The 26,150-nt window shown below is 43.9% G+C and overlaps 2 long non-coding RNA genes across 2 annotated transcripts in view; one reads left to right on the top strand and one right to left on the bottom strand.

The window, feature by feature from the left end:
• LOC106018859 (uncharacterized) overlaps window positions 1-26,150 on the top strand; it is a 618,314-nt gene that overhangs the window by 562,739 nt on the left and 29,425 nt on the right. The gene's annotated exons all lie outside the window — the stretch shown is intronic.
• LOC110352444 (uncharacterized) lies at window positions 22,578-25,026 on the bottom strand. Its single transcript, XR_003496080.3, has 2 exons — window positions 23,575-25,026; window positions 22,578-22,879 (listed from the first exon to the last, which is right to left on the bottom strand). It is a non-coding gene; the product is annotated as an uncharacterized lncRNA (long non-coding RNA).

Here is a 26,150-nt window from a genome sequence, read left to right on the forward strand (position 1 = left end):
GAGCTGAGCATTGACTTCGGCTATCATGGGACATGAACTCTGGATTTTGCCAATGTGAGCCCTCCAGTGCAGAGGGAATGGAGACAGAGAGTAAAGGTCCTGGTGTGGAAGAACACAGCGGCTGCTTGCCTTGCGGCATTGGCTGGGCACTTCAAAAAAAAAAAAAAAAAAAAAAAAAGAGAGAAGGAAAAGGGATGTGCTTTGAGTCAGGAGTTTTCTTGGGACCCTCTGGCTTTCTGCTCAGAGCCTCAAAACGAGCCCCAGGAAGGGTGTAGTCTCAGTGCCAGCCTTCGTCCCCCTGGGGAGCGGGAACTTTGCTGTTCTTTCTGTATCTCCCAATCCAATCCACAAATTGAACCTTTGGAGCAGTTCGGGTATTTTCTTTTTTAATGGGAGTGATGGATTGGCCTTCAGTGGCTGAATGACCTTTCTGTTCCAGTCTAGACAGCTGCGGAGGGTTTGAGAAGCATGACTGGATCAGGCCCTTAGGAAATGCTTTCACTAAAGCACTTTATGTACATTCGGAGAGCTCATGAATCACTGGGCTTTGCAGATAACTTTACCCTTAAAATATAGTAGATTATATTCATTTTAATATTTACCTAGGTAGAATGCAAAGCGTGTGGCCATGAGGCGTAGCGCGGCATTGAGCGATGGCTTGTCTGCATTGTTTATAGATGAGTAATTAGAGTTGCAGTGCTGAAGCTGTGGGATGGGGATTGAGCTGGCTGGATATTTATTTACATGACTCAGGGAATGAAACCGAGTTTGAAGCATAACTTATAGGTGTTATTGTTTCTCTCCCCTCCATCCCCTTCCCCAAAAATGCAGTTTCAGAGAATCCATAGCTTCTTTATGCTGTATCTTGATACTACTTACTTTGAACACCGTCTTCCTCTACTGAGGTGTAAAGAAAATGAATTAGCACAAGCTGGTGCAGGTAATTAATATTGTGTGGGCGAGAGAGGGAGAAGACTTTTCAAATGGCTGGCAGTACATTTATAAATCTGTCCTACAGTGTTCACTGCTTGTACTTATGGCTAAGGATGCTCTGCTACTCTCTTGTACCACCTTGTACCATTGACTACATTATCCGTTAGATGATGCCATCAGTGTCAGGTATTTTACCTGCTTTAAATGATTTTAGAACGCAGTTTAAACTGTGCATTTACACTTAAATATTTCTGATACATAGCTATTAATAAAATAACACATTGATAAAGTGTGTGAGCTTTTGTCCAGGAAAGCCGAATATTTTAGTAGACAAAATTGTACAATGGTGTCATCTCTGTAGGTTGTACCAATCTTATCAGTACTTTCCCCAGAATATTTTTACCTGATTTAAAGTATATATTATTATGGTAATTACTACTGAAAGCAGAAGTGAAGGCAAGACATTGTTCTAAGAAAAAATATATATATTTTATATTTTTCCACAGATTTTAAACTGGTGAAAATGTGTAAAATATATTAAAAAAGTAGACTCTGAAATGCTCCAAAGTAGAAATAACTTTTCTGTTCACAATGTAATTATGAGAGTGGGTTTCCACATCTCCACCTACTTCAATTAAATTGATAACTAGTTTGTACACAATCATTTTAGCTTATAAAGTGGAAAGCATTTTAAAAGAGGTGTGGCACAGAAAGATTAAGCCACTTGCACAAGGTGATGTGCAAGGAAAGGCCAAATGGGGCCCAGAGTCTTCCCAAGCATCAGGTTGTCTTGGCTTATGTTACTCTGCATATATAGCTCTGCCTGTGAAGAACTTAAATGCTGATTAGCATGTTGCTATTTTTGTATATCTGTGCAAACACATGGACTTGTTCCACTCTGCAAGTTAATTGCAAGTATGCCTATGCTATAATTCAGTGTTTATTTTCCTGCTTTCTAGGAATCTTGGTAGACATGTAGGTAGACTCAATTGATAGTATATATGCTTTTCAGCATTTCTTGTACATCTTTATTTTTAAGGAGTTTACTGGCTTTATTTTAAGGATCTTCACAGAGCTGGAGAATAGATCACAGGAGAGTGAGAAGTGTTTTCCGTGTGTCCTATAGGTTGTCCTGTGACTAGGGTGGGCAAAGGGTGACCCAGCCAGGTCTTTCATCTAAGCCATTCTTCTGCCTTTTTCCAGTTTCCATAATGTACCAGGACTGGAGTGGATGCATTTGGACTGTCATGTGTATGTGCACAAAAGCATTATGGGGTTCAAGTCTCCAATTTACTCTCTTCCTTTGAAAGTCTACCAAAGCCCAACTCAAGACCACTGGTACAAGCACATGGGGTCTGACTTTCCTTCTTTCTCTCCTGTGGCATCTGTAGTTATTGATATATATATATTTATATATGTTCTACTTAACATGGCAATTATTGTTGTTGAAGGCAGCATTTTCTTTATAAAATGCTCCGAAGCAGTTATTTCCTTTCTGGAGGCAGCTACTTGCTCTTCTGTAATAATTTGTATAATTCCCTAAATGCCGAAGGGATATTCTTCTCGCTAACTCTGGATAAAATAAAATATAACAGAGGAAACCACCGGCTGTATGTTAGGGCAGGTCAGGCAAGGGGCACGCTGATTTATGCTTCCAAACGACCCAATGCCATGAAGCGTTTAAAGGCGCTCTCCCCAAGCACGTGAGTAAGTCCCCAGTTGCCGCCGCCACGCACGGCAGAGCAGCAGCCCCCGCACTGGCCCCGGAGGAGGGCACCAGCCACTGCCCCCATAACGATGCTGTTGGTCCTGCTTCAGCCCCATGCAAAAACCAGGGATTGGGGAAAGTCGTGCTCTCCAGTCTTTTAGGTGCTTCCCAAAATCCTAGCCAAAGCTACCCGAGTGCCAAAGTAAATGAACAAATCATGTTTTTTTTTATGCCGCGCTCATTTCATTTGAGGAATTGCCAAGTGAGAAATTTCAGTGGGTTTGTGAGTCACTCAGGTGAAGGAGCGAGTTCCTGCTGTATTTTTTCATGTGAGGAAAATGCTGATCTATAAAGGATTAGGAGCCTTTATTCGGAGTTTGAACTTCAACATTCCTCGAGCCTCAAATTTTTAATCTTCAAAAGAAAACAGTCACTTCATGGCGAGTTATGAAACGTGAATTATTTATTCCTCCAGTAAATATGTAATTAGGCATATTTTGAAAATCTGTAATTAATCCCTCACCCCTTAAACCCATAAGAAATGCTAATATGCCTCTGAGGTAAGGCAGGTTTCTATAAAGGGCATTATGTAAGCTGTTCTGATCTGTTGTGTAATTATGTTTGCTGTCTGTAGTGAACAAAATCCTAGTGAGAATTTGTTGTGGAGGAGAGGGAAGAAAGGAAAAAGCTTCACTACTCACTGAGCAGGAGGCAATTACTAAATGGCAAGCTTTTCATTTGTTTGTGTTGGGTTTCAAAAGGTGCAGTGCATGCATTGGACAAGAAAAGCTGTTTGTTTTTTTTTTTCTCCCTACTTGATGTAGCAAGCTATCAAGTCTCCATGATCTGGGGCCCTACTCCAAAGCCCATCAAAGTCAATAGAAGGACTCTCAACTAGCTTTAGATTGGGGGAAAAAAAAAAAAAAAAAAAAAAAAAAAAAACTCCTTTTGGATTAACTTCCAGTCTGCTTTGAAAGCACCTCACTTCTGCACTGGTGGATTTTGAAATGCATCATGGTGAGATGTATAAAATGGCCCTTCCTACAAATTAGCACAACTTGACTGCTGCAGGCACTTCTTTGGATAAAACAGGCGACATTCAGCAGCCTTCCCCTGACATCCTGGGCACAAAATGACAAGTCATTGGACTTTTTGCAGGGATCTAGGGGAGTGACATATCTCCCAAAATACATGCAGGCAATAGCAGCACAGAAGGCAGGTGATGGAAACGTGCTGCTCCACACTGCCCAAGGCTCACCTCTGTAACCATCAGCCCTGCCTCCATTATCCCCATAGCCCAGAAGCTTTCCTGGCCTGACTTCTGCACACTCACCTCATCACAGCTCTTCCCTCCTGCTCCAGCAGCTCCCCCAGTGGATTTTTCCTGATAAAACAGAGAAATCTTCATTCCAAGCAGTACCTTCTGAACCATTTCACATCCGCTTTTTCATCCTGCTTCCACAGTATAAAGAAATATGAGCAATATGTATATATTTTATATATATATATATATATATATATATGTTGCACAAGAAGACTTCCCAGCTTGGCTTTGGAGCAAACAAATCTGTTGAGAAGAAAAATATAGTTGATCTGACTAATTTCACCATTGTGGCAAGCCCAAGGGCAGATTGCTAAGCTCAAATGTGGTTTTAGTTTGGAACGGCTGGACATATTTTAAGAGCCTTTCACTAACAGCAACTGCCAGAGCCGTGTCACTTCGCTGTAAGAGTCTCTTGTCATTTTGACTTCATTAAGAGGACAAGTGCACCTCACTACTTGAGCTGATAAAAGAAAGGAGAGGTTTAAAGGTCACTGAATGCCGTTTTGGTCAAAATTGGGCATGTTGGCACTTAGGAAAGGAGTCGGTAGGCCCTTTCCCACGACACTGTTCCTCCCTGGCCAGGAGCAGGGGTCAGGAGGGCCCTGTTGCATTACTGTGGTCCATAAGGGGCTGGCAATGTTGGAAACATGGGAAAATATGATATAAATTGGCTCATAGAGCAAGGAGACAAGTTCGTGAAGATATGTACATCAATGAGTAGTAAATACAACCATCTGACTATAATCTCAGGGGCACCAGATTGATGTTTCCCAAAGCAGAACACCAGGGGAGAGATTTTCTTCTGTGTGTGCCCTGTGTCCTTTACTCAAATGTTCTCAGACAGGAAAAAAGAGCCTTTTGGACAGACCTCACCTGACCATGTCACAGTTTTGCAATTATTGACCTTAGTTCCTTATTTCTTCAGCTCCCACCAGTGGTGCTGGGAACTGTATCCCTTTTCTCCTTCCTTCTGCAGCTGTCTGCTTTTTGCCTTTGTTCCAAGGCAAGGACCCTGGGTCAAGCCCATGGCCTCAAAATTAACTGGAAACCTTACAAATGCATACTGAGCTTGCCCACCTCGCTTAGGACCAGGCAGTATGTGCTAACTCAGTACTTCGTGAAGAAAAGCTCACTCCTCAAAGCCAACCAAAGAGTTGGCCATCAGTCAGTCAGACATGTAGCCTGTTCTCTTCTGAATTGTACACAGCTTAGTTTAGGGAAGTTGTAGCTCCTAAAATTTTGTGGTAAAATAAAGGTTCCTGTAGCACAAAAGCAGAAAAATACCTGGCAGGCTACTCCTCAATGGGGACATGTCCCTGAGTCAATGACATCTGCAAAGTGCTCAAGGCCCTGTGGAAGTGAACATGGCTTCTGGGGAGAGCTGAATTACTCTAAAGCGACCAGAAATACAGCTTCTTGTAGAAGTTGTTAACCTACTAGTGAATTTGTCATGGGTATTTTGATATTAGTTGCCTTTTTTAAAGGCTTTGAAGATGTGAGATTATGTGAGGATCTCAGCTTTTCTGTGAATCAAGCAAGCATACCAACAGAGAGGATGCTGCTTCACTGGGGAGAAACACTATGAAAATATAACCTGCTCCATTCTTGTTTGTTGTTGTGAAAGCCTTGCATGCCTAGGCTCCCTCTTAGGAGAAGAGAGACATTTCCAGAGTCATTCATGTCACCTTAAATAGATATGTCGGCTTTTCCATACCCATTAGCCCAAAGCAGATGGACAAGATGTCTAATTTTCTGCTGTGTGAATAGGTGACTGAGGTGAGTAGAAGCCCACCTCAGGCTTCCAGAGAACCTAGCACTGATGGCAATTATGATTTGCTTCATATGCATCGCTGAAATAATTGCGTTATTTTTTAAACCCACATGATAATTTCTTGGGGCTTAAATGATGAGTATTCAGCACTGGCATTTGGTAAAGCTACATCTGCTTATTTTTATTTTAATTACATATAAGTCAAAAATAGTCTTGTTTGTAATTTAAAGGACAGTAAAAAGGGAATATAAATTCCCTTAATGTGAGATTTTCAATGAGGTTTCATTTCAGTTTTCAGTTCATTCTGTAAAGTAAATTTACAATAGAAATTCTGCCACTGGACATTACAGCCAAAAGTAGTCTGGTTTCAGCGATGGGGAGATAAACACCTTCTGAGACTGCTTTTGGTACCTTGGTAGTCTGTGTCAACAAAACAATCCTCAAATATGTAAAGTACTGCTGCAAAGAGGAAAGGAATAATCAGTTGTCCACGCCTCTTGCAGATAGGACAAGAAGTAATGGGCTTAAATTGCAGGAGGAAAGATTCAGGTTAAAACCTTCTTGTGATGAGGTCAGTGACGCACTGCAAGACACTGCCCGAGGAGCTGGCAGCATCTCCAGCACTGACGGCCTTAAAACACAAAGATAAACATCTGCCAGGAGTGACACAGGTAGAGGTGATCCTGCCATGGCTGGGGAGGGGACTGGTGACCTCCTGGAACCCCCTCCAGCCCTTTGAGGTGATGACTTGGTGACATGAAGCAATGGGAGAGTTGTGCCTGTAGCTTATGGTCTTCTGCGACAGGGGCTCTCCGTGGCTAGTCCTGGGGAGCAGCAGCAGCATGACGGGGGCTTCTCCTGCAGCTGGGCTTACTCTGAAGGTGGACGAATGAGTTTGGAGGAGTTAAGAATGAGCACAAACAAGAACTGGAAGTGGAACAACAAGAATAATCCTTATCTGAGCAAATCAGCAGCATCAGGCCTGGTCTTTCAATGGAGCCCGTCCTTGTTTTTTTGTGGGGTATGTCACTGCACAGCTTTCTGCTAGGCAACAGATCACCCCACGTGTGGAAGTGGGGGAGTTTGGAGCATTTGTTCACACTGTTCACCTCAACAGGGATATTGCCAAAACCTAGAGGAAGGGCACAAAGAGATGTTGTGGTGGAAGAAAGGACAATGCAGTATAAGGAGCCTTTAGAGGGCAGTAAGTGTCCTTGGAGGGGAAAAAAGAGGAAAAAGAGTGTGGTAGATGAGAGATGGGGCAGGGTGTCTGAGGGGGAGCTGGGAGGAAATCCTGCAGGATTTTGACCAGGGAGGCGGACAAACCTCCTGACCATACCAAACTTCTCAGGCTGATTTATACCTGACTGGTTTCTAATAATGCCCATGTGGCCTGCTGTTTTGGAGCAGGTCAACAGGATTGTTTGCTGATAAGCGTAGGTGAATAGTAGGTGTACAATAAATAGGTTTCTGCTTGGCCCTTGCCCAGATGCTAATGGGAATTTAGTGTTATCTGCCTTTTAAACTCAGGATGGCGAGATCCACAGTTTTGTATAAAAGTAAGGAATCAATAAAACAAACAAAACCTGAAAACCTTGAAACAGTACCGTGCACTTTCATGCACCATTAAATGGCCCCTCCCCTGGGAAAGAGACAGACTCTTGGTCCCAGTATTTCTCTGTTGTTTTTAATAGATAAATATGTGTATGTGCATATTTGTTGTGTGCGTGTTGTGCAAGCACCGTGCCCAGGGAGCTCAGGCACAGACCAACAACCTGCTTTGTGAGGTGCTGCACAAACAAAAGGGCAACGTGATTTGGGATCCTTTAGCATGGGATTTAGCTGAAAGGCTGGAAGGCAGGGATAGGTGAATTAGGGACATAGCACTGCACAGCATATGGCCATTCTCTCCTCCAAGCCCCTCCAAACTCACTAAGGGCCAGGGACCTTGGCTGTCTTCTGCTTCATACATACAGAGTTACGGTTTCATCGACGATATCAGGCATTTTGCATAATACTGACTATTTGGTTAAAATATTTCCTGCCCTATCTGAAGATGCTTTGATAGAGTTGTTCATTAAACATTTGCTGTATTGTGACTCTAATGTGCCATTGGGTTCCAGGTTTCTGTTTTTAACTTCTTGCGGTAAAATTGCTCTTATACTATAACTACCGAACAAGTCAGAATAGCGTGGTGCTGCACAAAAGTGTTTGCCTTGATAACTGGTCCTGGTTAGTTGGTTTGAGTGAAAAACCATGGGAAAAATGTGAAGTGAAAACGCATACAAATCTAAACCCAGGATCTTACATGCAATTGCTGCTTTGCTCGCTTATCCGTGGGTCTCCACTTTCCAAGCATGTTTCATATAATTACTGCATTACATTTTTAATTGTGTTTGTTTTCCTCCATGCAGTGGCCATTTCTTACATTTCTTCTTCAATGTATAGAGTACCCCAGCAACATTCACATTTATAATTACAGAAGATAAAGTTATAATATTCCTGAGGCAAAACTGCATTTTAACAACTGTGCTAATGTGGAAAACAACTTGTGCAGAATAAATATGCCCTACAATTAGTGGTATGCCGACATTTTTCATGGTTACCTTACATATAAATAAACTCAAGCCACTGACATTTTTCCTGGGGCCTTTTATCTCTGCAGCCCCAAAACTGCAGACAGATTTGTTGTAAGTAACACTATCGCCATAGTAAGTTTGAAAACCCATTATTTTTTTTTTTTAAATTCATCTGCTTTCGCATCTGCATAGCTCGGGGCTGGGCCCATGGTTCTGATATTGTCGGTATGATTAACAATTGGCGAGTCCCGGCTGCGGCGCGGGCCGCCCGCAGCCTGTCATTTGGCTGAGGCTAACAGGAGGTGACTGGGCAAAGCCGTTTCACCTGAGGGTGGGCCAGGTCACAGGTCACTTGTAATAGCTCCTCCGTGCATCTCCAGACCTGCAAACGAGACCAGAGCCCGACTCACTCCACTACACTCCCTTTGTCTTAGACGGATGCTCTAATCAAACAAATTACCTAGCCCGTGATCACAGCCGCTGAGCCGGGGATGGTTTTGCAGACGCTTGTCTGGAGGGCTCCGAACCCCCTCAACCATGCAGCGCCGCTCAAAAGAAAGGCCTGATGTTTTCCACCAAAGGTAATAGAAGATGTGCGTTCACTCAGCTAAGCTGGCCTCTGAGAAGTCCCCGGGGACACCGCAGGGCACATCTGACACGTGGAGCACAGCTTACTTAAACGAAGGGCATGTACAGAAAATAACAAGGGGACTGGCTGCCGTCAGTGCACATCTACACGTGTCTGTGGACACAACGGGCCTTGGTCAAGCCTAGATGCCACCTCACCACAGCTGCCACCTACAAGAGTAGGTGGACCTTACAGGTCGTCCTCTGGGCAGTGTTTAAATTCTGCTGGAATTTTATTTATTTATTTTTTTAAGGAGGAAAACTGAGACGAGCAAGCAGTGTGAGTGTGGGGAGGAAGGTGAGCCCAACCAGAAAGCAACAAGCTCACCCAGCACCGGTAGAGAAAAGCACACAGGCGTGGTTTGTTTGTTGTAAAGTTCAGCCTTAGGCAGAGGATTTAAAACTGATCGGCCCGCTACAAGCATAGTATATTAGTCTTGTATTTATTTATTGCACAGTCCTTTAGTTTTATTTATTGACTGTCATTCCCTACTGTACTGCAGGCAATGCTGTCACTGTATTTTCTTAAAACTTTCACAATAAATTTGTAAACATAAAAAAAATCCAGCCGTCACATATTTTTCTCCTGTGTTTTCCAGACACTTTGGCTTTTGTAGAAGTAGTGTTTGTTGTTTACTTGATTCTGACTGAAAAAAAATGTAGGTACTTTCTAGTTTCAGATGTTTTGTGTGATTGTAAAACAGAAAGAAACCAGTTTTGACTCAGAGAGCGAGCTACTGCAAACAATCTGTTGCTAATATAGTCTAATTGCTAGTGATATTTTGAGAAAACAATTAAATTGGAAGTGGGGTTACTTTGGTGTTTATTGTCTGTGACAGCTTCTTTTGGAAACAGACTCCAAGAGCTGCTGAGCTGAGGCAGCGATGATGTGCAAATAATACTTATCATAAATACAGAGCCACCCAGCGAAGGGGGAATTACAAAACTGGGATGAAGTCACCTGTTAGAAATGTCAAGACAGGCAACGAGATGTTACCCAGACAGTAGTGGGTCCTTCCCCTTACCTGCATGTGTGCCCTGGGGCATCGCTGCTGTTCTTCCACTGCACTAGCACTGTGAGGATGCTTGAGTGCCTGCTGCTTACGAGCTAAAAATCTGTTCAGATGCATGAATTTCACTGTATAAGGGAAAGGTACCACGCATCGGAAGAAGTGCATTTGAACCATGTGTGTTCCTTGCGGAGTGTAACAGCTCAAGGGAAAAGTCTGGGCAAAATTCCCATGGATTTCCTCGCATCCAGGTTTTCACTGCTGGTTGTCACTGTGATTAGTTCAAGGTGTAAACAGACATGCCCTCTGCAAGCAGCTGTGCTGAAAGAAGAGGTTGCCACCTACCACCAGACCTCCCACTTGTTCTTTAACACCCTCTGCTGGAAAACGCCGCCTCCTCCTATCCACCAGCAACACTGCTCGCCTGCATCCAGCCAGCCCCATTTTGAGCACCACCAGACCGTGCTCCCAAAACCTCCTGCTGGAATGGGGCCGTTCCTCTGCAAACATCCACTTGATGGGCTGCAGCTGTCAAAAAGAAGCTGAGGGGGATGTAAAGGTTGGCCCGAGGCTACCAAAAGTGCTGTGAGGACTTTGAATAAGTTGGTCGTATCATTGGGCCAGGAGTACACCATTGAGTTTGAGTCACCCCATCACATACATGCTATAGCAGAAATAGCACTGAAGAGAAGAAGAGGCTGGGCTGGTTAGAGAGACAATAAGTCCTGGTGTAAATAGGGCAGATCTTTGGAAGTATGTCATGTGCCGCACCTGAACTAGTCCCAGGGATGAGAGAACAGATGCAGACCTGGTTCCAGTTACTGAACTGGGAGAGGTCAGCACCAAGCCATCCCAGCCTTCAGCAGGTGCTGAGCATGTGTTGTTCTTCCTCAATGTGAGGAAGTCCAAGTGTGGAGAAGGCTTCTGAAGAAAAGAGTCACCCCCTCTGTGTTCTAGCTGTAGAGTTGTAGCGTTCGCATTTATGAGCTTTTCTCTTGTGCCAGTGAAATCTAGGTAATACTCCTTTATATCTCCTACAAAAAAAAAAAAAAAAAAAAATCTGGCTCCATAAGCTGGAGCTGTAGGAAAAGCATTGACTACCGCTGAAGTAGGAGTAAAATTGGGTGAAGGGTTTTGACAGTGAGAGGCCATGTCTCACAAGCTGTCTCTTTTTTGCCCTCTGTGCAGAACTGCTCACATCAAGACCTTAAAACCCTCTGTAAAAGCTGTTTGCGTGCGAGCAGATGGTATTTCATTGTCTTTTGCTACTGATCTTGAATTATCAGCCTTTATAATGAAAATGCCAATTCAGCCTTGACTGCTCTGCTGTAACTCTACCAGGACCACTATAATGCACACACCATATATACTGAATATTTATTATGGTACTGTGCATATTATTTATTGTATATGCAACATATTTTGTAGGTGAAAAATGATACCGTATCTAAGTCAATGAGCATAACCAGGAAAAATATGGCAGAGTAATCATGTGATTCATAATTGACATCTGCTCTCCAAAGACTTGGACAGAATCTGAATTTTCAGCATAAGCTTGAAATGCTCTTCTGTTTCCTGGCCTGGGCAGAGCTGTGCCACCACTCGCTGTGGCAGCTCCATCAGTCTTTGGTATTTCCATAATTCCCTGGGTGCGTAGGAAAGCTGCGACAGCACATGCTGAAAATATTTCAAGAAGTTGCAAAAAGCACTGATGTTTTTCAGTGTCCAGAAACAAGACGAGGAAATATTTTTTTTCTGTGCAGATGCTAATGAAGACCAGCCCGTGTGCATCCTTAGGGTTTTCAGAGATTCATAGTGGCTTTTTATGTCTGTGCATGTGTTCATGTGTATATCCATACATGTTTATATATGTATGTGTGTTAGTGAATATGTATACCATTTTGGGGAAGCACTTATGTATCCCACTTCTGCTCTGATTTCATCACTCTGTTGATAGCCACCACGCAGCCTGGACATCTGCAGACTGGCAAGACCTCTGCAACACCACCCCCTCCAGCTTTTATTCTTTGGTTCAGTTTTATCCTGAAACCCCACTGTATAAATGTGCCTTTTTCTGACACAATGCATATGGAGGTTTTTGTTTGTTTGTTTGTTTTTGTAATATATTTGGAGCAACATATGCTCAAATTGCTGAGAAAAGAGAATTTGGGGGAGGGGGTTGCTTATTGTTTATCACTTCTGCTCCTGCTGGTCGTGAGCTGCTCATGGTGCAGGAGCTGCCTGGATGCACTCAGGTCCTTTTAGGAGATTGTCTTATCAGCCTGTTTGCTACCAGATTTCCAGCAGATTTGACGTATTAGTGGGATACACAGTTATCAATGAGAAGCTCCTGAAAGAGAGGAGGGCTGCAAGAAAATTCCTAGAAATTACATAGTAGGTTAGACAGAATTGTAGAATCATTAACATCATAACTGGTTTACAGAAATTTAAGTTTAAAGAAAGAGAAATGAGGTGAAGGTGGGATTTGAAGAAATGAAGCTGAGTGAAGCAGCCAAGTCCAACAAGCCCCATGACTAGTGAAGTTTCCCTTTCGCTGACTTTCTTGTTCTTGCTTCTGTGGAGTCTTTGGTGTCTGCTACCATGGCTGAGCTCCCAGTACAGCCTCACCTTCGGCAGCAGCACTAATTTGGATGTGTCATCCTCAGGTCGGCACCTATTTTAATGAGCTTTTTAGGAACTTTATACCTGATTTAATTAAAGTGGACCAGCAGCTACAGTGTTGTCAAAAGGTGACTGGGCTGGCAAGTGGGCGAGGAGACTAACGTGAGCTTCAACTCCTGGTTCTCCAAACCACCTCTTTTTCTCAAAATGCAGCGTTATTGGTGGGAAGTCACTGGGCTGTTTTTGATGTGATGCCTCCGACCCTACTTGTGGAGCAAAAGTGTGCACGGGGGATCTTATTTTCATTGATATTCCTTGCCAGGGAGAAACGCCGAGTCACTCCAGCTCGTCATGCCTGGGTGGTGATGTGGAAGGGAGGGTGAGTGTGAAGTGGAAGGGATGCTGAAGGTTTTATTGCTGTAAACAACAACAGGGACCTATGGAGAGGTTTCAAACAGCTCTCCAAGTCACGTTATCAACAGCATCTCGCGGCCAGCCTACATCTTTACTGGCACCGCTCTCCCTGCCGGAGCATGGCCAAGTTTGTCTCTCCGTCTGGGCTGTTCTGTCTTGTCAGCATGGTTTTTCTGGACAGATAAGGCTCTGCTTATAGCATACTTAAAAGAGGATTCACCACTTTGATATGCAAAAGACAACCAATTTTATGTAGATATTGGGGGCAATTTCTGCTCTCACTGAAGCCTTTTGGAAGACTCCCAGTGACTTTACAGGGACTTGAATTACATCCAGCTGCTGCTTTTTTTTTTTTTTCTCCCCTCTCATGCAATGTCAGGAATAAATATTTTGCTTCTGAATGGCATTGGGGTGCCCTGCAGCACCGTGCTCTGGGCCCCTTTCCCCTCTGTGCCTGTGGCAAACTGTGCTGCTGGAGCCGAGCACCGAGATGGGCATAGACATGCCAGGGAGGTGCTGAAGGGAAGCACAAAGCTGTCAGCTGCACAGCAAGGGCATCGTCAGCTGGCGAACATGCTGTTCTGTGCATTTGAAAGTCTTGGGGTTAAAAAAAATAGATGGTTTAGTTGGCTTGGTGAGCTGCTGGGGAACCTGCATGCTGTTTGCAGTGTGCCTGTTGGAGAAAAAGACTTTACAAGTCATTCTGAAGGTATATAAAAGATATTTTGGATCTTCTCTATGTGCCAGCTCATTGCAAGAACCATTTCTGCAATCAGTGCTTTATACCAAACAATCAAACCTGCTTTACAGTCAGAGCCTATGTACTGAAGGTGCACAAAGCCACAGCAAAACCCATCCCAAACATCCTGTCTTTTCTGCAGTTTGCCATATCGAGGCACTCGGTTTGGGAAAAGCTGGGCAGGTTTAATGTGAGGGCACGCTCACACCGCACCTTTGCTCGTGTGTTGTCTTCAGTGCGTCTGCCCTGGCTCCAGGAGCACGGGGAGCTCCCAGCCAGGTGAAAGGGAAGAAAATGGGCTTGTGAGCAGTGTCTGCAGGAAAACCAGTTAAGAGAAGTGCTGAATTGTAATGAAAGCAGCTCGCAGCGTGTAGGAGTGAGAACTGCTGCTGTGCCTAAGGGGACTTGCTTACATGTCGCCCAGGAGCTGCTGTGGAGCCTTGTGTGGTGTGTCGTGGGACTTGGAGTGCCTTGAACATCAGGCAGGTGGTCGGGCTCCTTCCTGCAGCCCGGCGTGTTCAGGCAGATGGATAAACATGCGGTACAGATAGGGGGATATAGACACATGTATGCATCTGTGTGGGGGTGCATAAATGTGTATACATACATGCATCTATTTGAGGCTGTGTGGATGTATATTTATAGATGCTCTGCATATATATTCATATACATAAATATACCTGTGTGTTTATATATGCATACATACACACAAATGTATCTATGCATACATAGATATGCCTGTATATACACACATAGGTGCATATGTATACATACACACATACGTGGACATGCTATACTTATGTATGCATATAGTATGTTTGTATATGTTCTTAGGCTTATATGCACTTTTCTGTGCTAAACTAGACATAAAAAGAAAGAAAAATCTGTAATGTAGATACATGAAATATAATAAATATGTGCATTTAAGTACTTTTAGAAGTTTTGCATAGATGCAGTTGTACATATGATACAGTTCTGAAAATCTTGCACTTTTTCGGATAACATAGGATAAGCCAGATTAGATAATTTTCACAGTGGAAAACTGTTCCAAAGCAAATCAGAGCAATCAATTATCCTCATATATGTGAGGATTTAAAGAGACTGCTTAGGTAACATTGCCACCAGCTTCCCCAAGAGGATTTCTGCAATGGTGCCATCAGCACATGCTTAGAGATGACCTTGGAGTGATGGCATCCAGCTTAAAGAGTGCTCCTCCAGCCTCACTGGGTCACTGGGGCTGGTGGGGCAGCCATGGGACTGCATCCAGCGGCACGGCCCCAAAGACATCGCTCACCTCCTTGTGCTGACATGAACGGGCTCCCCACTTGTGAGCACCACTTTTAGGTATGCATGAACGTTTCGAAATGAGTCATCATTCACTAATAATCCTATCTCCTAAATGCTTCTAATATGCTTATTATCACATCATTGAAACATCCAGGGTGATATTAGGAAACATCAGGCTCCTGCCAAAAGAATCTAAACTGCATTTTCTGGCTTCAGCCTAAGCCACTTCCTGGGGCTGTTGCCTTGACGGGTGTCTTCCAGGTAAAGTGAAACCCCGAGTAAAGCAGAAAGAGATCGCCTCTTCCTACCAAAGGGGCAGAGCAATATTTGTCCTGGTTTCTGCTGGTGGTTATTCACATGCTGCTTGGAGTGGCTGGTACTCCGCTCCTGTGAGCTCAAGGGAAAAACATATCCTGATGGGAGGGAAATTAATAATGCTTCTAAAAATCAAATCATCACCTCTGAATTTGACTGTGCCACCTACATAATGCAGTATGCTGGAAGTTAGTACCAGGCTGGTGAAAACCAGCCTGTTTTTCACAGATCTAAACCCAAAACACCAAGCAAGGCTGATGCAAGCTAGTTGGAGCGACAGCAAGTCCTGCTGCAGCCCATCCCCAGTGGGTCTGTAGCACTTTCCCCACCCTACAAATGGAAAGCAGAGGCCACTCGTGGTATCTTAGAGGCTCACGTGAATGGAGGGGAGAAGCTGCTGCTGCTGTTCAGAGGCTTCATCTTGTTAATAGCTATTCAGCACCCAGAATGATGCTGAGCATCTCACCGTACCATGTGGTGGGCTCCTTCCGCGTGGTACTCAGCATTGTCAGCACATGCCCAGCTGGTGCAGCAAGCTAGGGGCTCTCGGCTCTGTAGGGCTCAGAAAACTTTCTTTTCCCCTCACTTCCCAAAGGCTGAGGTCTGCTTCATTTGCTGAGCCCTTGCCATGGGGAAGGAGGAAGGCACAGCCCTGTGAAAGCTGTGCAGGATGCCTGCTGCTACGGCCGGAGCCACAGGGAGCAGAGGCTGCCTCTCAATGCTTGTCAGATGACCTCGTCGAAGGAGGGAGAAAACAAAGTGAAGATGTCATAAATGTGCATACTAAAGAATGGGCGGAAAGGAGGAAAAAGCACACACACATCTGTAGCTGATTTAACTGTATAAATAAATTGTAAGTTCCTTTGGCACTCCCAGCAGAAATAATTAAATGGTGCACTTGGGTTCTAGGACACCATTGACCAAGAATATATATACGTAGATATGAGAGAGAGGGACACAGAGTGTGTATGTATATGTCTCTATTCACGACATGTATATATTTGTCCTGATTCATTCGTTTATGTTTTTCCCCCCTATGCAATTACAAGTTCATTAACACTCATGCAAGCGAAAGCAATGCCGGGTAAGGCGGGCTGTGTCTCAAAGGGTGCACACAGCGAGCTGGGGGTTTGTAGGTAGTGTTAATACAAAGCCAGAGAGGGATTTGTGGGTTAAGCAGCATTAAAATGTTTCAATCTCATTGTCTTTCCCAGGCTTCTCTGATTAGCATTTAGATCACCCAAAGGCAGACCCCAGCTCTTTGGGGAGGCTTGGAGCACTGCACTGCACTCTCTCTTCTGCTCATCTTACCCCATTTGCTTTCAAAATGTGCATTCGGTTTTAACGTGGACTAGGGATAGAGCAGCTTTGCAGGAGGTTGTGAGGCAAGATGATGCTGGTCTTGAAGGTGGCACTCAGTAAGCTTGTTTAAAGGTTCTTAAGCTGTGATTTGGGCAGCCAAATTCCACTGCAAGCATCTCTGAACTGAACCCTCAGAACCCTCCCACAGCAGTATCTACCCACACCTGAAGCTGCTGCAGCTGGTCCCTGATAGTATGGCTTCAATACCCTCCGGTTCCTCCAGCACTTAAATCTGCTTTACGTCTTCTGTTTCCTTCTGCCTACTTCCTTCCCACTGGGTACAGCCCTCCATGTCATCGTCACCAGTCCTGCCCTGAGCATCGGTGCTGGGAGATAACAAATGACCTGATTTTCTGCAGCCCCAGGAAAACAGGCCTCCAGCTTACCTGCATGCAAAGAGAATGGGACAACGCCAAGAGTATGAAAAAGAGGTTCAAAAATGCTTTTAATTTTCTCACCAATATGGTTTGAGGTCGGCAAGCAGGGACTGGGAGCACCCTCCATACATCATCCCTCTCTCTGTGGCAGCATTTATCGCAGCACCCCATCCAAACAGAGCAATGTAGGCTCCTGAGATGATGTTGCCAGAATTCACGCGAATGCCCAACCTTGTATTTCATTTTGTGTTTGTATTTTTTTTTTTCATAGGCTGCTGGCAAATCTCATGCTATTCCCTTAGCCTGCTAGGAGCACACGCTCGTATGTATGAGCCATTCCCAGCCAGTTGGAGCCTTTCCACAAGATGGTGCCCAGCCCCGTTGCTCGCAAGCAATGTGTAATTGAAACAGGGCACAGAACCTCCTGGGGAAGGAAGACGTAAGCCAAAAAAACAGGCCGTGATACTCAGAGATACTTAATATACAAATAAGAAGTTGTTTCATAAATATCTTATAAAAACTCTAATTTACTTCCCAATATTTCAGCAGATTATCTCAATGCAAACAGCAGATGTATTTTGGAGCGACGAGACAAATGTTTAGCAAAATTAAAGTTATTCATGTGCAGTCACACAGGGAATATTTGCATGATATTTTACTAATTGCTCCAAAATCTGACTTGTAGCAAATAAACAAACAGGGGGAAAAAAATAAACCAGCAGAAAGATTAGCCCCAGGCCTTTCTGCTTCTCTTTTTAAGTCCTCACAGCCTTTCTTCAACTGTTCAACTTCATTCTCTGGAAGCTTGATGTTATTTCCCAGTGTCCCAATCACTCTTCTCAGGCCGTAGTGTTGTTTTTTTCTCCTAGTTTTCCCCTGCTAGCTGTATTTCTTCCCAAATGGCTTGATTTTTTTCTTCCCCTTGAGCCCAAATTTCCAGTCCAGTTTCCAAACAAAAGTCACTCATTGCTAGGCTCAAGTCAAGGAGAATGATTTCAAATTGCCAAATTTCCTTAAGCGTTGTGGGGAAAATACTTTGCCATTTTAGGTAACTCAGAGGTAGCTCCAGTTAGGATTAGCAATGCAGAAAAACCCAACACCAAAGGAGTGGAGTCCTTGTAGCAGCCAGGAATTCAGACCAGAGTTACTTCAACCTTTGCTGAAGAGTTTCAAGTTACAGCAGCAAGAATCAAGTTGTTGTTGCTGATTGTTATGACATTATTTTATGTCAGGTCTATTTATTTGCCCTCCTGGAAAAGAGAATATATTTCAAGACGTCAAAATATTTTGTTTGCCTTCATTCAATTGCAAGAGAAGCCTTAGGTGAGGTGGAAATAGTGTATGTTTATCAAATTTTGGTGTGGCATATGCGTATATATTTCATACTCCCAAATTGAAGGAATGCTGAGGGTGCAAAAAATAAGCACTGGGAAGTTAGGAAAGGTCAGAAATAAGATTGATACATCACGTATAGGAACCCCATTGACTGCAGGAGTGAGCTGCAGCATTGGGGTGACAAGCCCTTGGTGTCACAGAACCACTGCTTTCTGCCTAAGGTGATGGGCTATCTAGCAGCAGTGAGTGCCTTATCAGTCACCATGGTTGGATATGGAATGTTTTGATTTTTTTTTTAATACCTGTCGAGGTGCCCATCAAGCCCTGCTGTCCAGCCTGATGGGTGCCGCACACCTCTTGGCCCGTTCGCTGTGGGTTTGCAGCATCCTGCTTCCTGTGCTGGCCAGTATTTGCTTCTTGGCCTGCACCTTCCTGCAGGTTGTGAGGTGCAGGTGGAAGGGGATGTGGAACTGAATGCACAGATAAGTGCTAAGAGGTTCATAAATAATCAGATAGCCATACATCCCCAATGGTCCTTCGGGTACAGTATGTCTATAGGGTCAGTTCCCTTCAAACCTGGCATTTTATTGTTTTAACCTGGAGCAACCAAGGTAATACAAAAGGCAACCAGTGTGTTTTCTGATCCAATAGGAAAAGCCAAGAGGGAAGTGGAGCATCATTGTTATAGTTCTTTTTTTTTTTCTTTAAAGAGGGGTTTTCCATTTCTGAAATCTACATTTTGAACTCGCTAAATTCTTTCTTGGCCTCTCCCATCCGCAGGTCACCACAGGAATATGTAAAAAGGAAATGTTTTATTTTAACAGAGTTGAACAAAGTACATGAAACACACCCTTACCACTGCATAACAAGGTAAATCGCAGAACCCAACATCACTTTTTTTGTTTTTCTTGCAGTCTTTTATTTCCTTGAAAAGTGTAATATTCTTTCAGGAAGCACAAATTGTATTGCTGGAAGTAATAGCAATCTCCAAAGCAAGATCCCTTCGGGTTTGTGTCACTCTGTTTTCAGAAAAGCTGCCTTCAGGAGCACGCAGGGCTGCCCTGACTGAGTGGATAGCCTCGGTGCTATGCTTGTGGCCATGCATGGGTGGCTGTGGGCACTGCCGTGGGCACTGGATTTCATTGCATCACAGTTTTCCTGGCGTTTCGGCTCTTAGGAGCAGCCCCTGATCTCAGGAAAAGCTGTCAGACTCCTGCCCAACCATCCTGCTCTGGGTCCCTCTTCTTCCCTTTCAATATGCACGCGTAACTCCCACGAAAGTAAATAAAAGTTATGTGCACGCATCGAGGGGGAAATGGATCTATTTGTCTTGGCTCAAGACAAGCAGCATCTCCCCAAGGAGCTACTTATGAGGCTATTGAGAAGCCAACAGCAACGCGTGGTGGGCTGTACCTTCCTCCATGTGTGTTGCAGAAATTATTGGCATGTTGCTGATGTTTATGGCGAACAAATAGTTTATTTCTGGGCTAAGAAAGATTCCAGTGTAAATACTCAACTGGCAGCTAGCTGGAAGTTTGCCACTTGTAGTTAAAAGGCCCCTGACCAATGGTGTCAGATTAACATTTCCAAGTTGGACAATGTACAAATGGTGTTCTTGGACTGGAATAGAAATAGATGAAAGTGGTCTACTGCAGTGCAAATAACAAACTGGCAACCAGCTGGTCATTGGAAAGAGAACATACTATGGGAATATGCTTTCTGCAGAAATACTTTATTTTGGAGATAAGCATTAACAATAGGAAGATGAGGCTCGTTTAACAAGAACCATATGGTCTCATCCTGCTTTTATTTCACTCAGTGGCAAAGCTCTGATGATCTTTCATGGGTGCAGGATGGGGTTTATTAGTAATAAAAAAGTAATACAAATTCAAGGTAGTTGTTTGAAATTTAAAAAAATAATAATAATAATAAATTAATGCCTTATTCACTGTTGCCTTTCAAAAGTTATAAGCAGGATATTTTTAATCCACAAAATGACATTTCAGGAGGCAGTGAATAAAAGGAAGCAGAATTAAAGGTGTTTGTTGGAAAACAACTTTTTCTGATCAGATAAGTCAAAGGAAAGATCCAGTCAAGATTGAGTTATCATCCTGTGTGAAACCAATACAGCAACACTTGGAAACTGATAAGTGACTGGGTTGATTCAACAAAAAAGTTTGTGTTTTTGTGGTGAGAAAACAATACCCTGTGATAAGAAGTTTACGTGCAGATGGTCGCTGTGGCAGGAAAAGGGAGGGCAATGGCCATGTGCTAAAAGCACTGGCTTAGTCTTTTAAGAAACAATTCAATCTATTTTATTAGCAAAATAATTAAAGGTAGCAGAATTTAGCGTCTTCTTTTAGTGTAATAGCAAAATCATTTGATTCTCCCTCCTTCCCCCCCCCCGAAAGAAAAAGAAAAAATAAAAGAAAAAAAGAAGAAGAAGAAAGCCAAGAGAGTTGCAGCCTCAGTGGAAAATCCTGTTTTGGGAACTTTTCAATGATGTAAAACGTTGTCTTGAGTTGTTTACTTTTATGAGTAGGAAGTAAAAAGAAGTAAAGAGTGGAAATGGCCGTTCTTACCACAGTTGCAATGCAAGATCACAGTAAAAATGATACAGCTCATAATTGCTAACTAATTTTTTTTGTTGTTGTTAATTTGGTCAGTCACAAAAAGACAACAAGATGGAAGCTCCTCTTATTGTCAAAAAAAATCAAGATTTGAACATGGAAAATTGTGCATATCATGTAAGCAGAAGCTCACTTCATGATGTATATACTTGATCCCATTGATTTCCGTGCATCTGAAGGCAGATAGCAACAAGCAAGAATATCAGAATTACGCTATATCACATGTTTAAGTACTTCACATTTCTAACTCTGCTGGTTTTACTGCCAAGGTTTTGTTTATTTGTTTTCCCTCTTTCCTTTAAAATATAGCAAATAGTAGAAGCTGAGGGAAATGACAGAGAATCATAATGGTTCAAACGTTCAAATCAGCTGTCTTAGCCTCCTCTTTGCACTTTGAATACCCATGCTCATGCTCCTTCCCCAGTACTTCTTCCTGCATGGTGGCAAGACAGCCTTCAAACATTTCTGTGCTTCTTCTGTCCTCCTGATGCCCACTTCAGGCCCCCACTCTGAAAAAAGTGGCTTTTCCAATCCCCTTTTCTACACATCTGAAGTTGTTTCAGGGCAGACCGATGCTGAAGGTGATCCCACATGTGCCCCACTGGCTGGCCATGCTCATGATGGACGCAACAACAACTTTTGTGTTCCTGACCCAAAGCCACTTCAAATACCATGCAATTCCCCTGCGTGGCTTAGGGCATGCTGCACACAGGTAAATCCAGCACGGGTTTGGGTGCTGTCATTATCTGGATTCAACATTTCCAATTCTGTAATAAAAGTGAATGAGAGGCAATTTGTTTATACAAGCAGTACTAACTTGGCAGTATTATCGATAAGCAGCCTTGCTCCCCAAGGAGTGGGAACGCACCGCACCACCAGCTCCCCCAAACTGGGGGAAAAAACACTCAGCCCTCTAATTTTATCCCGCTGACTCCCTCACTTTTCTTCTCCCCAAGCAGCGGGGATAGCTGAAGGAGCCTGTCATCGTTTTATTGCTGTTTCTAATAAACACATATGGTGATGCATATAACAATAACAACAGCAAGTTGCTATTGTTCTGCACACGGCCATATGTGGGCTGTCCAGCGGCTCAGCGCGGCGCTGCCACGAGCAGCTGCATCGTGAGCGCTCAGGAATGTCGATAGCCCAGAGAGAAAGGAATGACTTTAAGGGCTCCGAGCCTCACAAATAGTGCGTCTGCTGTACATACCGCTGTTGCTAAAACAACTTCTCGGACGTGGCGTGCCAAAAGCATAGACATGGCGTTAGTCACTGCAGAAGTTTATAAGGTGATTAAACTGTTAACGATTGCGGTGCGGAGGCTTAAAAATTAGCTGGGACCCTGCTGGAGGGAGCTTTGCAAACCAAAACAACCAAAATAAATAAATAAATAAATAAATATACCTATAGAGATATATATGTGTTTGTACTTATATATGTGTGGCTGCCGCTGTGTGTATATTTATACAGTTAGTACTTTTTTTTTTAACATCAGAAACTCAGGCACTTGCACATCCAGTACCTCACATAATAAAAACTTCGAGCCCGGCACTAATCCATATTTATTTTATCCCGTTGTGCGAGGTTGAAAGGCACACGATACACCAATACTTTGTTATCCGTTAGCTCCATTTCCCTCCGGCCTCATACGGCTGTGCCGGGGCTGGATGATGCATACTTGAGCGATGCAGAGGCAGCCCAAACGTGATGGTTGGGATGCCTTGTGTACATCTGTGTTTCTCACACGCTTTCAGGCGCTTCTTTTCCTGATGCCATATTTACACAGCAACCTGACTGAAAATGAACAGCCCATCTGTACATCTTCATTTTTCCATGAGCCTGTTTGCTGCAGAGAGAGAGAGAGAGAGAGACTGTGATGGAGAGAAAAGAGAAATAAAGCTTGAAAGCAGGCAATATTTTTTCAAATTTGGACAAACACAGTCAGAAAACCATATCTTTATTTAAGCACTTGAATAATTTAACTGATTTTGTTTTTCTTTTTTTTTTTTTTTTGGTGAGATGCTGAGTACCTACTGTAAATAAGAGGAGAGAGAGAAAATTGTAAGGGATCCAAAAATCAACTACTTGCATATGTCTCTGAGCGTGGAGCTTGGAAGTCTTATTTAAATATCAAAGTGTGAATGGTTTCGGTCCGTGTTTCTAATGCATGGCAGGAAGTCCTTGGCGTTACATTCCTGTTGCCTTCACACCCCTCACATGCACACCGTCACTGCACACAAATTACCTGTATAATGGGACATGATTTTAGCAAACCGTAAAGCCGCAGGGAGGACTCCCAGCGCACCAGGAGGAACCACATCCACGCATTCACAGAAACTGTACACCAGATCCGGCCGCCAAGAGCCACAACTGTTTTTGCCCAGTAAACGAAACCACAAACATTTGCACACTTAAACATCCCAGCAAAAAGCAAAACCTTTTAGCATCTGCATGACATACTTTTCAATATTGTACACAGTAGCGAGAAAAAAAAAAAAAAAAGGGTTGGGGGGGAGAAAAAAGAACTTGACTTATATTTACTGCAACTTAGGCGAGTTCTCTCCAATGAGTAAAGCCAAAATGCCTGTACCAATCTTCCCTGAAGTAACAAAGCGGCCGGTTTCACCCCCCGATAGATGTGTATGGCTCTCATTTCCTCCTGGGAGCGGTGGCAGGACTTCAAAACAAGCCTGTGCCGAGGCCTGATTTTCAGACGTCCCGAGCATCCCTGGTTCCTGTTGACTTGTAAGCGATGTGCAGCTTGAGGTTTTGCTCGTTCCTCAGATGAAGCTTTCAAAACTCGTGATGTCTCAGCATGAGTCAGTGTTTTATGTAACCCCAGCTTGCATTCCTCCAAACCCCTCCTGAGCTCAGAGCGCTCCGACAGCCAACCTCAAATTCTTCTTCCTTGCAGCTGACAATGTTGTTCCTCCATCAGCGGCACGAGAGGCTCCTCATGCTGTTCCTGAGGTTTTCTGGGGCTTGCCTGGACTCTGGAAGCCTGGAGTGCTGCAGGGACCAAGGCTGGAGGAAAGCTGGGCTGGAGATGGGAGCTCTGGATGGGCCATTACCATGTGAACGATGGTGGGCTTTCCTGTGCCTGGAGCACAAATGTCCACTTCCAGATTTGCTCAGCTGCTTTTTTTTCCCTTCCCTGCAGTGGCATCAGTTTTTTCCATGTATATGGTAGGAAAAAAAAAAAAATAATAATGGAAAAGCGTTAGGAAGGAAGGACGTGGTGGGTCCTGCTGGCTGTTGGTCCTCCACAAGCACCTTGGGTGGCAGTTTCGTTTCACGGCCCAGCTCACGACGCTGAAGGCAGCATCCAGAGGGGTGCAAAATCTCGACCTGTGATGCTTCCTCTGGCAGCTTCCCATGCCCATTTTTGTGGGGTGTCATCACTGGTCAGACAAGCCCTCCTCATCCTATGGGCACCATGCTGTCTCTCTGCATCAATCACAGAGAAAATCAAGCAAAGGGATTGCCTCTCAGGGCAAGGTGCCACAACCAGCCTCGAGGGGATTTTGTACCAACCATAGCAGTATAACTTATAACAGCTCTTTTTATTCCCCAAAAATAAAGTACTACTTTACCGGAACAGTGGCTTGCAGACATTGCATTGGAGACATTGCCATATTGGAAATATTTTAAGACGTGGAAGAGTAGAGTGTGAGGAAACACCAGGATGTTCCATGCAGCCAGTGGGACGCAGGTGGGAGGGATGCAGAAGCCATGGGGATGGCTGAGGCACCTCCTCTGGGCTGACCCCAGTGCTGTATGGGCAGCCACTGCCTTTGCAAGGGGTCAGCACATCCAAACGAAATGAAGAGCTCAGAAGCACATTTTGGGGTATTTTTCAGGTATTGCTGTCTTTTTGTTGTCGTTCAAAAGGCTGATTGCTTGTCAATGGCTGTGCTGTGAGATCACTATGTCAAATTCTGTCCTCAGAAAGATTAAGAAAAGACATCACCAAATGATTTTCTAAAATAAGCATCACTCCTCTGGCTTACCATATTTAATCCCATGTCTGTTGGTCGGTGTGTGCATAGCTATGCACTCACTGGCAAAAATACCTCCTGATGATAAAGTGGTCCCAGACAAGAAATGTCTCAGAGGCAGAAGGAACACGAAGAGCAGGCAGAGGGGAACCCACAGCCCACGAGCTGATGCAGGCATAGCCCAGTAGCACCAAACCTGCAACTACATCAGCACTGCACAGACCTTGGGTATGGAAACCCGCTCACAGCAAAATAACAGGATCTGGCTTGTGCTCAATAGAAGTCATCTTCCTGGGATCACTCCTGGCTGCAAAGCCGGTCATGGAAGTCAAGTGGACCTGGTGGCCTCTTCGCTTCAGATGCAGCTATTGCTTTCAAAGGAAACACTGACATTAGTTATCTCAAAGTGCATACATTTTTAAATACGTAGGGTCACAGCCAAGCGTTATCATTGTGGTGATTGTGTAAAGCAAAGAGCATGAACCACACCGTTGGGATCCAGCTGTTGCTCCCTGGCCACCAAGAGGACCAGCAGCTTTCCCACGCAGCAGGTGTGGGCATCCCGGTTCCTCCAGGAAAGAGCTGTGTTCACATGTTTTTTCCTACCTATATCAGTTGGCCATATAAAAGACGTAACCTCTCCATATGTGCATTGCCTGGTTGGTACTAATATGTAGCATTTCCATCTGCCTCCTGCCTAGCCAGGAGCTAAGGGGTTCACCACAGTTTTTTCTTGGGGAATTTGGGCAATTTGCATCTTTATTTGCCTATAATCTTCTTTGTCTTTTTTTCACTGCGAATATCAGACCCAACCCCCTGAGATGTGGTTGTGTATCTTTTGTCACAATTATCAAAGAGAACAAAACAAATAGAAACACAACAAGGCTCTTCTTCATGTTTGTACTTCCTTAAAACTTCCTATTGAGACTTCCTAGTGGCATTTGTGACTGCCCTCTAGCTCAGTGCGTTAATAGCCCTGAATGAATTTATTGACGCTAGCTGGAAAAATAGAAATAAAAAATAAATAATAATAATAAAAAAAGAATGAATCCCCTTGGCATACAAGGTATGTCATGAACTTCCTAAAGTTATTTGCAAATGTTTCTGCCAGTATTAATA

Source organism: Anas platyrhynchos, chromosome 3 (assembly GCF_047663525.1).
Source record: "Anas platyrhynchos isolate ZD024472 breed Pekin duck chromosome 3, IASCAAS_PekinDuck_T2T, whole genome shotgun sequence".
Taxonomy (NCBI): Eukaryota; Metazoa; Chordata; class Aves; order Anseriformes; family Anatidae; genus Anas; species Anas platyrhynchos.